The following is a 13,624-nucleotide window of genomic DNA, read 5'->3' as shown; positions in this document are numbered from 1 at the left end:
TGGGGAAAGGGGGAGGTGGCAGAAGCAGAACTTCACTTACAAAACACAAACTCAAAGATAAAGTGATTAAGATTTTCAAGAATTTCAAGGTGGCTATTGCAAACCTTTAAGCTCCAAGTGGGGAGCCCCCTTATATCCAGCAGTCAGCGTAACTGAAGGTGAGGAGCCTCCCCCTAGAATGTCTTATCCGTCTGGGCTCAAGGCCTGCCCCTCTGCCCTTGGCCAAGTTACTGATCTTTCCTGTTTATAAAATGGGGCTAATAACAGTACCTCCTTTGTCAGGCTGATTGGATAATTAGCTGACCTAAGAATAATGGCTAACTCTTCTACAGCACTTGTTGGCATGAGTGGCATTAGGGGCTAGCCTAATGCCCCACACTGATGTGTTTTAGAAATATCAACTCACTTAACTCTCATAACAGGCGTGGGGGGTTGCTGTTACTGTTTCTGCCTGACAAGAGAGCATGTGGAGGTGTGGAGCATCACGCAACTGGTCCAGGCCCAAACCGCTTGGGTGTGGAGGAGCAGCATGGCCAAGATTTGCACCCATCCACTCAGCTCCAGAGCGTGCACTTCTGCCAGGTGCCTGAAAGGTAAACAGTGGTTATTGTTTCATTTCATCTAGCTCTCATAATGAGCCTATGAGTTGGGGTTGTTACATTCGAGATCATTAAAGAGAAGGATACGGAAGCTCAGAGAGGTGAAGGAACTTGCCCAAGGTCCCCCAGCAGGCCTAACTCCAAGAGAGGAGAGGATGTCGACTGAGGGGGGGAAAGGGATGGAGAAGCTGCGGCCTCTGACAGAAGGGACCTGCACGGATGCCTTGGGAGTTTTTATGTAAGCCACGGCTCCAGATAGGATAGAAAGGCAGGGGTTTGAGGGGTATGGAAGAATGGGGCGTTATAGCCCTGGGATACTAAAATCTGATTATCAGGGCAGGATGGCAGCGTGGAAAGCATATCTATGTCTTAATTTTATAGTTGGGGAAACTGAAGCTGGATGTGGGAAGTGGCTAGCCTAATGTCCCTTAATCAGAAAACACAGCCCCAAGAGCAGATGACCCCAGGCCAGCATGCTTGCCAGGTCTGTGGCATGTGCTGAGCACATACCAAGGGTCCCAAGTCCATAAATCCAACAGTCCAACTCCTCCTAAGAGGCTGCTAGATAACCACCAGACACTCCCAGGCACAGCCCAAATCCTTACAATAAAGCCTATTGCCATTTTGAGCTAGAGTGGGTTTTTAGTTGTAACATTTAGGAAAGGAAAACCACCAAGTTTGTAGTCAGGCAGATGTAGAATTTAAAATGGCTTTACCATTTATTAACTGTGTGACCCTAGGCAAATTACTTGACCTCTCTGAGCTTCAATTTCCTCATCAGTAAAATGGATCAAAAGCAAGATCACATCATAGTGAACATAAGTTTCTGGAACAGATTAAATGAAAAAGAAGTTACAGAGTGTCAAACTGCCTAGTGTAAAAGCTAGCACTTAGTAGGTGCTCAATAAAAACCATTCTGAATCCATCAGCGGCCAAACCTACATAGCATGTAAGAGAAGGGTCTCACAGGAGATGTCAGTTCTAGAGGCACTTACCATACCTCTCTGTCTAAAACCCAAAGAGAGGAAGTTCAGCAGAATTTGGGGAGGTCTGAAATAGGGGCCACCATTCATCATCACCCAGGAAATAAGATCTGGAGGTTCTAGTGATGGGAAGCAGGAAAGGGAAGTTGAAAAGGAGGCTTAAGTGTGAGAGAAGTTACATTTTTTGGAGTTTCCTTTCTATTTAAGGTCTTGCTAACCACTCGGTAAAACTCATTTCTGGTTCATGTTCTTAGCAGGAAAACACATTTCATGCTAAACAGTAAGAACAGGCCCCAGCTCGGAAAGTCCTCAGAGGTTCTCATGTTTCTTGTGTCATCTGCAACTGTAGGGTACCATGGGCTGAGTGACTCAATTTGAATAATTGTACTTTGAGGATTTCTAGGGGAAGCACCCGGGGCAACCTTCTGACTGGGATCTTATGCTCACTCCAGATTGCAATGCATTCATTCAACAAAAATTGATTGCTCACGCAATGTGTGCTGAAGACGCTCTCAGAGACTGAGGACCCATAGTGAGCAACCTGGACACAAAGGGGCTTACACTGTGTCGGGGGAGGCTACCACAAGAGAATCTCCCGTGGGAATAGGCTGCAGAGCTAAAGGTGTAGAACTTGGGAATCTAGTAATGACTGGGAGTTAAAGAACGGCTCTTCAAGGAGATGGCACTAGAGGTATGAAATGAAGGAGGAGAAAGAAATGTATTCATCTCCTGGGGCTGCCATAACAGAATATTGTAAATTGGGGAGCTTAAAATAACAGAAAAGTATTTTTCCACAGCTCTGAAGACTAGCAGTCTGAAATCAAGGTGTCAGCAGGACTGTGCTCCCTCTGAAAGCTGTAGGGAAGAACCTTTCCTTGCCTCTTCCTAGTGTCTGGTGGTTGCCAGCAATCCTTGGTGCTCCTTGGCTTGTAGATGCATCATTCCCACCTTTACCTCCATCTTCTCAAGGCCTCCCCACTGTGTGTCTCTGTCCTCAGGACACCAGCCAGTGGATTAGGGGCCACCCTCATCCAGAGTGACCTTATTTGAACTTGATTGCATCTGCGAAGACCCTATTTCTATTATACATAAGGTCACATTCACAGGTTCTGGAAGTCCGAACTTCAGCATATCTTTTGGGAGACACAATTCAGCACACTGCAGGAAGCAACACAGGCAGGATGAGCGTCTAACAAAGCCCTGAGCCCGGCAGCAGATGGAGGCTTCAGGAAGGAAGGAAGCCAGTGTGTCTGGAGCCCAGTGAGGAAAGGGGAAAGTGGGTGGCAGTCAGATCATACGGACCCAGGAGATGGTAAAGAGCAACAGGGGAATTCACCAGTTTTTAACTCTGAGATAGACACACTTTTTCCAGCTCATGCTGTTTGCCTCAAAGAGGTCAGCATCCCGGCACAGAGTTGTGGCCACCCAGCCTCTTCATAGTCTGATGCACCACACCTGTGAGTGGCCTGCCACTCCGGAGCACCAGAGGTGAGGCAAAAATAGCTTATGGTGTTGACAGCTCTCTGCTCTGGGAAACCAGAGGCTAACCTTTTACTGTACAGTTGCTGCCTGAGTGCATCCTGATGGGCAGCAGGGGAAACCAGAAAGGGCCCTTCTCTGAAAAAAAAAAAAAAAAAAAAAGGAAAACTTGGACATATATATGTATATCAAAAGGTTTGTGCTTGAAGTAAAGATTTGTTTTCTGTGCAGACTGTCTTTGGTATAAGGAAGTCCAATCATTTGTTTTACAAATACTTATGGAGTGCCTACCATGTCACAGATACTTTTCTTGGAAAGAGATAAGACAAAAATCACTGCCTTCCTGAATATAAACTTCCTGAAGTTTATATTCCAGGGGAGTAAGAGAAACTAATAAATCAACTCAAACAATTAATTGTAGAACCCATTAGGAGACACCAAGAACAATGGAGGAAAATAAAACCAGCAAAGAGCATAGTGAGCTTCGTGGGATGTGGGGAAGTTTCAGTGTTAAATCTGGTGGCCAGGGAAGGCCTCATGGAAATGATGATACCTGAGCAAAGACTGAGAAGGGATGAGGAAGTGGACAAATAGGCTAGAGAGGAAACAGCAGGTGCAGAGAACCTGAGGCAGAAGTATGCCTGGAGGGTCTGAGTTATGACAAAGGGGCCAGGATGCCAGGGCGAAATGAGATGGAAAGGACGAGGACGTGATCAGAGACATCACAGGGCTGCATCCCATGGGCCTCGCAGGCCACAGTGAGGCCTGTGGCTTTTACTCAAAATTAGATGGAACCCTTTGAGGGTTTTGAAGCAAATGGGCTCATGAGCTCTGGCTGCCCTTTCAAAGGATCACCCTGGCTGCTGTTTTGAAGACAGATTGAGAGGCAAAGGCACAAGCTGGGAGACCAGCCCAGGGGCTGTTGCAAAAATTCCAGGCAGGAATGAGGGTGGCTTCGACCAAGAAGTGAGAAGAGGTCATAGTCTGGATACATTTGACAAATGGACTGGATAGATAGCATAACTGCCCAAGAGATTCTTCCTGCCCACTGCATCCATGCACCATGGTCAGCAGTGTCCCGCTGATAGAGATGGTGCCACAGTCAGCCCCCATCTCTCTGCCAGGAGAACTAGGCAGCCGTTTGAGCTGGCCTCCAGGCCTGTTGCCAGCGGGGGGCTACCAAATCATACACAGGTAGCCACCAGTACAATCCCACATGAGACCCCAAATTTATTACTGCCCAAGGGGTTATTCCTGCCCACTGCATAAAGAAAGACCATGGCATTGTAGTAGAAAAAGAATTTAATAGACACGAAGCCGGCCACACCACGTGGGCGATGGAGTTCGTACTCATCTTATTCAAAGCTCATAGGTTAGGGATTTTTTCAAAGGCAGTTTGGGGGAAGGGGTGGGGGTGGACAGGTAACAGGTGCTTGCTGCTGAGTGGTTGGGGCAGAGATGAAATCGTAATGGGTTGAAGCTGTCCTCCTGTTGGGCTGAATTGCTTCTGGGTGGAGCCATCAGGTCCAGGTGGAGTCATGGGTGTCAGACATGCAAAAAACCTGGAAAGATATTTCAAAAGGCCAATCTATAATAGTAGTGTTATTCAAAGGAGTAATTGGGAAAGTTGCATATCTTATAACCTCCGGAATAATGTCTGCAGCTTAGTAGGATTCAGGCTCTTCTCGTCTCCGCACCCTGATGGCCCCCTAACAGCTTTACAAAAGTGGTTGAGTTTTGGGCAAGGCCTATTATCATTTAAACTGTAGCCTAAATGTCTTCCAAAGTTAGCTTGACCCAATAGCCCAGGAATAATTAAGAGAAAGGCAAGATGGAGGTTGGGTTGGCTTAGCTTACTGTTATAATTTTCTCATTGACACACCTTTTGCAAAGGTGGTTTCAATAGGATGGATGAGAGAGGGGATGACCAACTGAAGTTCCTCATCTAAACCAAAGCCTTCCCCATCTCAAGGCCTTTGTCAGAACATCTTTCCCATCCTCTCTGCAGCAGGTTCCTTTAGGTCTGGGCTTGACTGTCACCTCCCCAGAGAGGGCTTTGCTGGACCGCAGCTCAAGTGTGCTCCCCCTGTAATTCTCATTCCCGTTCATGTGGATGTTGTACTTAAACACAAGTTAGTGGCCTGTTTAGGTTTTGTCTATTGCCTTGATTTGAGTCTGTGCCCCACACTGGATGCGTCGATCTCCAGGAGAGCAGAGACCTGGTTTCTCTTGTGCAGTGCTACATCCAAGAACCAAGCTCAGGGCCACTCAGAGGAGGTGCTCACATGATATTTAAATGAGTGCATATTTACATAAATATATAAAATATCTAACAAGGCATTTGTTTCGGGAAGGAGGGAAGGAAGGGAGGGAGGGAGGAAGGGAGGGAGGAAGGAAGGAAGGAAGGGAGGAAGGGAGGGAGGGATGGAGGGAGGAAGGAAGGAAGGAAGGGAGGGAGGGAGGGAGGGATGGAGGGAGGAAGGTTGGGAGGGATGGAGGGAGGAAGGTTGGGAGGGAGGGAGGGAAGGAGAATTTATGGAATTTGCAGACTCAGCATTTAAACCCAGGTTTGCTTACCCAAATCTCACTCACTTTCTACTTCCCTCCTCCACCCCATACAGCCATCAATCAATGAACAAACCCACCCTGCAGCTGGCTGGGGAACCTGAGGGCTTAAGACACTTATAACGTAACTGAAGATGCTAAACTAAGATGCACATAACACAACAGTGACCATGACAAAAAAAAATTCAGTAGCAAAGTTTGTTGTAGAAGACTATTGAATTATAAGGAAAGATGTTTATGATACAGTTTTAAAAGAACGTTTTAGAAAACAGCATGTAAAATATAATCTCCTTCCTAAAAATATATATATGTACATAGAAACTGTACTGGAAGATTTTACATCAAAATGTGAGCTGGGTATATTTGACTGGGGTGATTACTGGTATTAATTTGGCTATTTTGTTTATTTAAATTTTCTATCATGATTTGGTATCACTCTCGGAGCAATACAAAAGTAATTAAAATTATATTTCTGCATACATATAAGTCTATAATAAGCTGCAAGGTCAGTGATTCCCATAGAAGGGGCAGGCCAGTGGTCAGGCAAGGCTTCCAGAAGGAGGGAAGGCGTGGACTGAAGTGGAGCACACAGGCGAGAGAACATTTCCTGCTGCCGTTTTCCCACAGTGACACTGGGTGGTGGCCCCAGGCTCCTCTGGGGTGTTCTGCCTCTTCAGGCCTCTGAGGGAGAAATGCAACTTGTCGGCTGGGCCCCTGAGAGGACCCTCCTGCCTGGCTTTGACCTAGAGGTCTCTTGTCCTCCACTGCCTTCATTCCAAAGCACTCCTGAAAGCATCCTTCCTCGGAAGACCCAGGAGAAGCTCACAATTCCATATCAGCTAGGGATGTGTGATCACGTGACCCGCATGTCGCCATATGCAATGACGCGGACAACAGGAGTCAGAGTGAGAAGGCCTGGGTGGGAGGCCCACTCTCCACTGCTTAGCTAGGCGACCCCGGGGTAGTCACTTCATCTCGGAGTATTAATTGTCTGTAAAATGGGGTAATGAACCTCTCACAGGGCTGTAGTAAGGGCAAAGGAAGATAACTTTCGTGAAATTAATGGGAAAAGTCCAGAAAAGCTGCTTTCTAGACAGTAACTCACTCACAAATGTTAGCAAGCAATGATCCCATGGAAATTCAGTGCAGGACTCACTCTTGCTGGTAACAGAGAAGGAGGGCACAAAAGTCCCTGTCCACAGGGGCCAGGATCCCTGGGGGTCCCGAGGCCTGGGCAGAAGGCACTAGGGTGCACTAACAGGAACTTAGGTGCTGCCAGCTTGCTCAGCATGGAGGAAACCTCTGCAGAGGAGGGGTGGACTGATGAAGGGCAGCAGCAGAAGACAATTTCACACCGAGTGCTTACAAAGTGCCAGGAACCATATTATCCCTAATATAAGACACGCTGCCAGGTAGTTATCATCTTCATCATTTTAAAAACAAGTAAAGTGAGGCACAGAATGTTATGTAACCCGTGCAAGGTCACATAACCAGAACATGGCCTCTCTACCTTCACTCTACATGTACTCATCTTCATCCCCAGGGCCAAGAGGCCGCAACTGGATGGTGAGGTTTAGTCTTAGCCCTGATGGTGGGGTGGGGAGGGGACAAGGGTGACTTGAAAAGCTCTCCGTTCCCCTTGGCAGCTGTCTTTCCATTCGCACCCCCGCCTGCACCCCTCTGCCAGGCCTGTTGATCACAGAGGCACCATCCCATCTGCTCCGCCTAGAAGTTCAGAATCTCCCGAGATTTCTGAAGCCTCCAGCACTGTTCTTTGTGACACTCTAAACACAGCAGCTTCTCCTCCTGGGGATGAGAGAGGGTCAGCCAGAGCCCTGGGCCTCTGTTCCCAACCCCTGAGCCCAGCCCTGTTCCCAAGGCTGCACACTACAATTCCAGCCCCAAGAACATGGTGGGGCGGGGGGAAGGCAGAGAGTAGAGGGGACACAGGAACTGTCCCTAGGAAGGGAGGCCCCGAGGTCCAGAGAGGGGAACAACTTCAGGCCTGGCTCATGGAGATGTGTCCAGCCTCAGAGGGAGCAGGATCAAGCAGAGTTCCAGGTGCCGGGTAGGGCAGAAAAGGAGGGTGGTCCCAGAGCCTTGTCTAAGTCCCTGAAGGAAATCTCTGAGTAGGAGCTGGCTGGGGGCAGGCTGGGGTGCAAAATGCCTGTCCACTGGCTGTGGGGCAGGAGAGGGCAGAAATTAAGAGGGGAGTTCTTGTCTGAAGCTCATCCCTACGCTGATGGCCCAGAGTGCAGCTAGGAAGTATGGACTCTGAAGCTGGACTGCCTGGGTTTGAACCCTGGCTCTGTTACTTAATAGATTCTCAGGTAAACAAGTTAAACCTCTCCATGCCTTAGTTTCTCCATGTTTACAAGGAATGATAATCACACCTGCCTCAGTGTTGATAAGAGAAAGGAAATGAGTCTGTGTGGTTGAAATTTTCACAGGGAGCCTGGGGTGCGGTCAGCACTGCCTAATCCTGCGACTGGCACACTTTTTCTGTAAAGGGCCAGAGGGTCAATATTTTAGGCTTTGCTAGCCAGATGGTCTCTGCTGAATATTCTTTTTGTATTCTTCAGCCCTTTAGTGACATAAAAATTATTCTTAACTCAGAGTTCTTACAAGCACAGAACACTCACCAGATTTAGCCCAAAGGCTTAGTTTTTGTTTGTTTGTTTGTTTTGAGATGGGGTCTCACTCTGTCGCCCAGGCTGGAGTTCAGTGGCGCTATCTCAGCTCCCTGCAACCTCCACCTCCTAGGTTCAAGTGATTCTCCTGCCTCAGCCTTCCAAGCAGGTGGGATTACAGATGTGTGCTACCATGCCTGGATAATTTTTGTATTTTTAGTAGAGATGGGGTTTCGCCATGTTGGCCAGGCTGGTCTCGAACTTCTGACCTCAAGTGATCCACCCGCCTTGGCCTCCCAAAGTTCTGGGATTACAGGTGTGAGCCACTGTGTCCAGCAAAGGCTACAGTTTAAGGACCCCTGATCAAGACTAAAGGTAACCCTAGAGTTGCAGGTGTGGTTAGGGGCAGGCATTTGGCTGGTTTCAGTTGGAAGCAGTTTCTAGGCCAGCCTGGTGAGGCAGAGGAAACATGGCAAGACTGGGGGCCTGGGTGGGGTGGAGCACAGCCTGCTGTGAGCTCTCATGCTGAGCCCTGGGCCCATCTGCTGCCATCATTCCCATCGCAGTTTAAGAAGCACCTGAGGCTGGAGCCTCTGAGGACAATGACAATGGACTGTGTGCCATTCAGAAGGGATGACCCACCATACATCCTCTAATAAACATTTACAAGTTGTTTACTGTATGCTAAGCACTGGCCTAAGCCATGAACAAGGCAAAGGGGCCTGGGCTCAACCCCTGGAGGTCTCAGCTGGCAGGTTGCACCTTTGACAGCCCCAAGCTGGGTCTTCATCCTGAGTCTCAAGATGCAGTAGCCTCAGTGAACTCCTCAGCCTCCAGGCATTCCTGGGGTGATCCTCTTGGTGGGGCTTGTGAATCTGGGAGCCTGTTATTCTGTCCTTCTGGAGAGAAAGAGAAAAAAAAAAGATCCACTGACTATAAAATGATAGCAGGACAGTGGCCCACTCGCATTGCTCAGCTGGTACAGGGGACAGGGCCCCCTTCAAATGAGGACATCAGAGCATTTGACACATGTTCCAGAAAGCTCTTCTTCACCATTCTAGATACCAAGGCCTCCAGAGACTCCTAACTGTGGGCCCTGCCCATCAAAGAGAGTGACAACATATAGTGAACATTGCCATTTTACAGATTGGAAAACTGAGTTTGAATAAAGCTAACTAAGGTGTCTAAGATCATGCCATTCACCATGATGGAAAAGTAAATCAGAATCTTATGTATCCTGTGCCCCACAAACACAGTGGACTCCTTCCTGAACCCCATCAGCATTCTATTCTATAATATTACAAAGCACAGTTGTACCTGGTTGGTTATCTTTTTTTATTTTGACTCATGTCCTCTGTGCTCTGAGCCTACTTGTTGCAGGACCCATGGTTAATCCCTAATGAATATACCAGCAATTGACAGGTGGGTTGAGTTTCTTTTTACAAAGAAATGAAAGTAACACCATCTTACATATCAGATCTGGAGGGCACAGAGAAGCCAGCTCTGACCATGCCGAAAGAGCGTGGCAGAATTGGAGTGGAAAAGAAAAATCTCCATAAGTATCTTAGAAAGGGCATCGAGAATGCGTACCTCAAGCTGGTTCCTTGTTTTCAACTTGCGGCTGACCGCAACACTAACAAATAAGGGAAAATGAAATCCGTGATCATCCTCAGACAGGGTCACCCTGACATTCAGAGCAGAAACCACAAAGTTTTGCTGTAAAGAGCCACACAATATATATTTTAGGCTCGGCAGGGCACAGGTCTGTCTCACGATTCCACTCCCCCACTATAGCAGGAAAACAGTCACAGACAATATGTAAAGAAATGGGCATAGCTATGTTCCAATAAAACTTTATTTACAAAAACAGGCTGTGGGCCATAGTGTGCCAATTCCTGGTTGAGTACAGAAAATGGCAATGTGACCACTTAATGAGATTCTATCGTGTGCCAGGAACTCTACATCTTTCAATCACCTTTCTAAGGCAGGTGTTTGCCGAGTGCTCACCCCCAGCCAGGCACTGTTCTAGAAGCTGGGCTTCAGTACAGAAAAAGACAAAACCCTGCTCCCTCAAGCTTACATGGTGGAGAACCCTGCCAACACCCCACCCTCACCCCAAGAAAAAGCATCACCCCCACTTTTCAGAAAAAGCAAACGGTACGAATCCTAGAACTTGTGAGGGGCACAGCTGGGATTCCAGCCCAGATTCCAAATCTCGGTTCTTTTCAGGATGCCATACCATCTCTCAAAGCAGAATCAGGACCCTCAATTTCAGCCCAGAGGCTGCATCTCATCTTAAGCCAAGCCAAACTGCAGCTGCAATCTCCTATGCAACAGCAGCCCAAGTTTTAAAATGCCCAAAGCAAGAAAAGATGCAGTGGACGCTGTCCAGCCTCTGATAAACCTAATAGAAGTTGCTCTCCGGGGCAGGCCATGCAGGGCTGGCCCCATCCACGTCTGGAACCACGAGATGCAAAAGACGCAATGGATTTAAACTCTGCCTGTCCACCAACAGTCCCATAGACTGAGAGGTCTGGGGAGGCTCTGGAGCAGGAAGGTGGAGATGACAAACACAGCTCTGCTGTTTTGAGGCCTGGTATGTGCATGGCACTGGTTCAGAGTCTCCCTGTCATCCTTTTTCTATGGTTTTCATGGCTTGGACCCTGAAATAAAAGAGCCCTCTGTGAAAGGGAATGAAGACAGGGAGGAATAGAGAGTAGAAGGAAAAACTTTTCTTGAGTGCCCACTTGATATCAAGCACTTTAACATTTTACCCACACACGATGGGTAGGTATTCATCATTTCTCCTGTTTTCACAGACCAAGGATCAGCACAAAATTTTTTTGTAATGGGCCAAGTAGTAAATATTTTGGTTTTCTGGGCCATCCCATCTCTGTTGAAACTACTCAACTGTGCCATCATTGAGTGAAAGCTCTGCACACACCAACTATAGCTTATGTAGACAATACATAAATGAACAAGCATAGTTGTGTGCCAATAAAACTTTATTTACAAGTGCTAATGATAGAATTTCCTATAATTTTCATGCTATAAAATTACATTTCTTGTGATTTTTTATTTAAACATCTAAAAATGTAAATGTTTATATTTGCATTTAATTTACATTTACATTTAAAAATGTAACATTTTCTATGTAAAAATCATTTAAAAACGTAGCAAAAATCCTTAATGTGCAAGCTGTACAAAAACAGGCTGTGGACTGGATTTAACTTGCGGATCATAGTTTGCTGACCCGTTTTAGAAGAATTCACAGCTGTCATTTAGGTGACCTGGCAACCTGATGCAGAGCCTGGGTTTGCAGGTGTATATGCCATGCTGCTGACGTGGCATTAAGAGGGGTGGCGAGGACTGTAGCAAAAACCTATCCATTTTGACAGCTTCAAGTAGAAGAGTAAAGGCCTTTATCCATTCAATCATTCAATCACTTATTCATTGGTTCCTTAAAATGTGCAGAGCTGGCACGGCACGGTGGCTCATGCCTGTAATCCCAGCACTTTGGGAAGCTGAGGCGGGCAGATCACAAGGTCAGGAGTTTGAGACCACCCTGGCCAATATGGTGAAACCCTGTCTCTACTAAAAATACAAAAATTAACTGGGCGTGGTGGTGCGCACCTGTAATCCCAGCTACTCAGGAGGCTGAGGCAGAGGAATCGCTTGAACCTGGGAGGCAGAGGTTGCAGTGAGCCGAGACTGTGCCGTAGCACCCTAGCCTGGGTGACAGGGCTAGACTCTGTCTCAAAAAAAGAAAAAAATGTGCAGAGCCCTGAGGGAGGTGACAGTCATGCCAAAGGCCTCTTTCAAGCCTTATAGCAACTCTTTTTATTTTTTATTTTTTAAGACAAAGTCTTGCTCTTGTCCCCCAGGCTGGAGGGCAATGGCACGATCTCAGCTCACTGCAACCTCCGCCTCCCAGGTTCAAGAGATTCTCCTGCCTCAGCCTCCTGAGTAGCTGGGATTACAGGCAGCTGCCACCAAGCCTGGCTAATTTTTTATTTTTAGTATTGACGGGGTTTCACCATGTTTGCCAGGCTGGTCTCGAACTCCTGACCTCAGGTGATCCACCCACCTCGGCCTCCCAAAGTGCTGGGATTGTCGGCGTGAGCCACTGCGCCTGGCCAAGCCTTACAGCAACTCTTAAGAGGGTTGGTTATTTACAATGCTTGTCCCCATTTTACTGATGAGAAAACAGAAGTGGGGAGAGAAGCCCAAGCTCTTTCCGTGATCCAAGCTGCTTAGTCATTGTGAGGGTAGAATCTTTTCCTTAAGGAACATGGCAGCAAATAACCAAAATAGAAATAAAAAAATATGAAAAGATCAAAAAAGAAAGACAGATCTTAAAGTTGCATATATATATTATTCCAGATGCGGCAGTCAGAAAAGCTTGGTGGAAGAGGCATCTGGGCAGGATGGGAGAGGGCAGCATTTCAGCCACAGGGAGGTGGAGGCACCGTGGGCAGCAAGAAGCAGAAAGAACAGAAAGAATAAAGCCCCAGAGAGCGGGATGGAAGACTGAATAGATGGCAGGAGATCTCCTGGCGGTGCAAAAGTTATTAGGTTGGTGCAAAAGTAATTGCAGTTTTTGCCATTAAAGGTAATGGCACCATGCTGAGAGTAAGATTTTGACAAAGAGGAGGGGATTGGGAATGCAGGGTGAGGCTGGCCAGTCTCTGCCTCTCTCAAGGCTTTCACCAGCTCTCCCACACTTGGCTGTAGACCCAGCCCTCATCTGAACCCTGCTTCTTACCTGTGAACGTCATAACTCAACCTGGGCCCAATTATCTTGCCCACTGAGGAGTTCCTAGCTGGAGTGGGTGACTGGCAGGACAGGCAGCCCCTACCGGTTCCGGAACACTTCAGGGCATGACGTGTGTGTCCCCAACAAGCCTGAGAAGGGAGTGAACAGCTGTCCAGGGGCCAATGGCCAGGGTGCCGGGGCTGCCATTAAAGGTAATAGCAAAAACTGCAATTACTTTTGCACCAACCTAATAGTATGGACACTGGGAGGTGGGCTGGATCAGTCAGAGGAAGGCCTGAGGCCCCTGCCCAGGGGAGGGGAAGGGAAGAGCTTCAGGGAGCTGAGGACACCTGAGCCATCTGTCTGATGTGACAATTAAGCAAAGGTTGGTGTGTTGGTAGTACAGGACTAGGGAGTTTCAGAAGGTGCTGGAAGGGGAGATGGAAAAGGAGATAGAGAAAAATAAATGGGAAACAGCAGGGGGGCTGGCTGACAGCAGGAAATTCTGAGCCTAAGGGTTCTTTGCAGCTTCCCAGCCCCTGCACTGGGAGGGTCAGCTGGGCCCGCCAGGTGGGATGGAGAGGTAGGTGTCACCACCAGGCCCAAAGCTTG

At 47.7% G+C, this 13,624-nt stretch overlaps 1 protein-coding gene across 22 annotated transcripts in view; it reads right to left on the bottom strand.

The window, feature by feature from the left end:
* Positions 1–4,345: 4,345 nt before the first annotated feature.
* The window catches only part of LOC115935588 (uncharacterized), a 78,388-nt gene continuing 69,109 nt past the window's right edge, over positions 4,346–13,624 (bottom strand). For 20 of the 22 annotated variants that reach the window (XR_010135043.1, XM_063709484.1, XM_063709490.1 and 17 more), the window contains 2 exons: positions 9,019–9,155; positions 4,346–4,623 (listed from right to left, as the gene is read on the bottom strand). The gene's annotated coding sequence lies outside the window, so the exon portion shown is untranslated. The remainder of the gene's footprint in view (positions 4,624–9,018; positions 9,156–13,624) is intronic. The other 2 variants (XM_063709492.1, XM_063709493.1) reach the window with 1 other exon arrangement.

Source organism: Gorilla gorilla, chromosome 7 (genome assembly GCF_029281585.2).
Source record: "Gorilla gorilla gorilla isolate KB3781 chromosome 7, NHGRI_mGorGor1-v2.1_pri, whole genome shotgun sequence".
Classification (NCBI taxonomy): Eukaryota; Metazoa; Chordata; class Mammalia; order Primates; family Hominidae; genus Gorilla; species Gorilla gorilla.
This window is presented reverse-complemented; position numbering and strand designations above follow the sequence as displayed.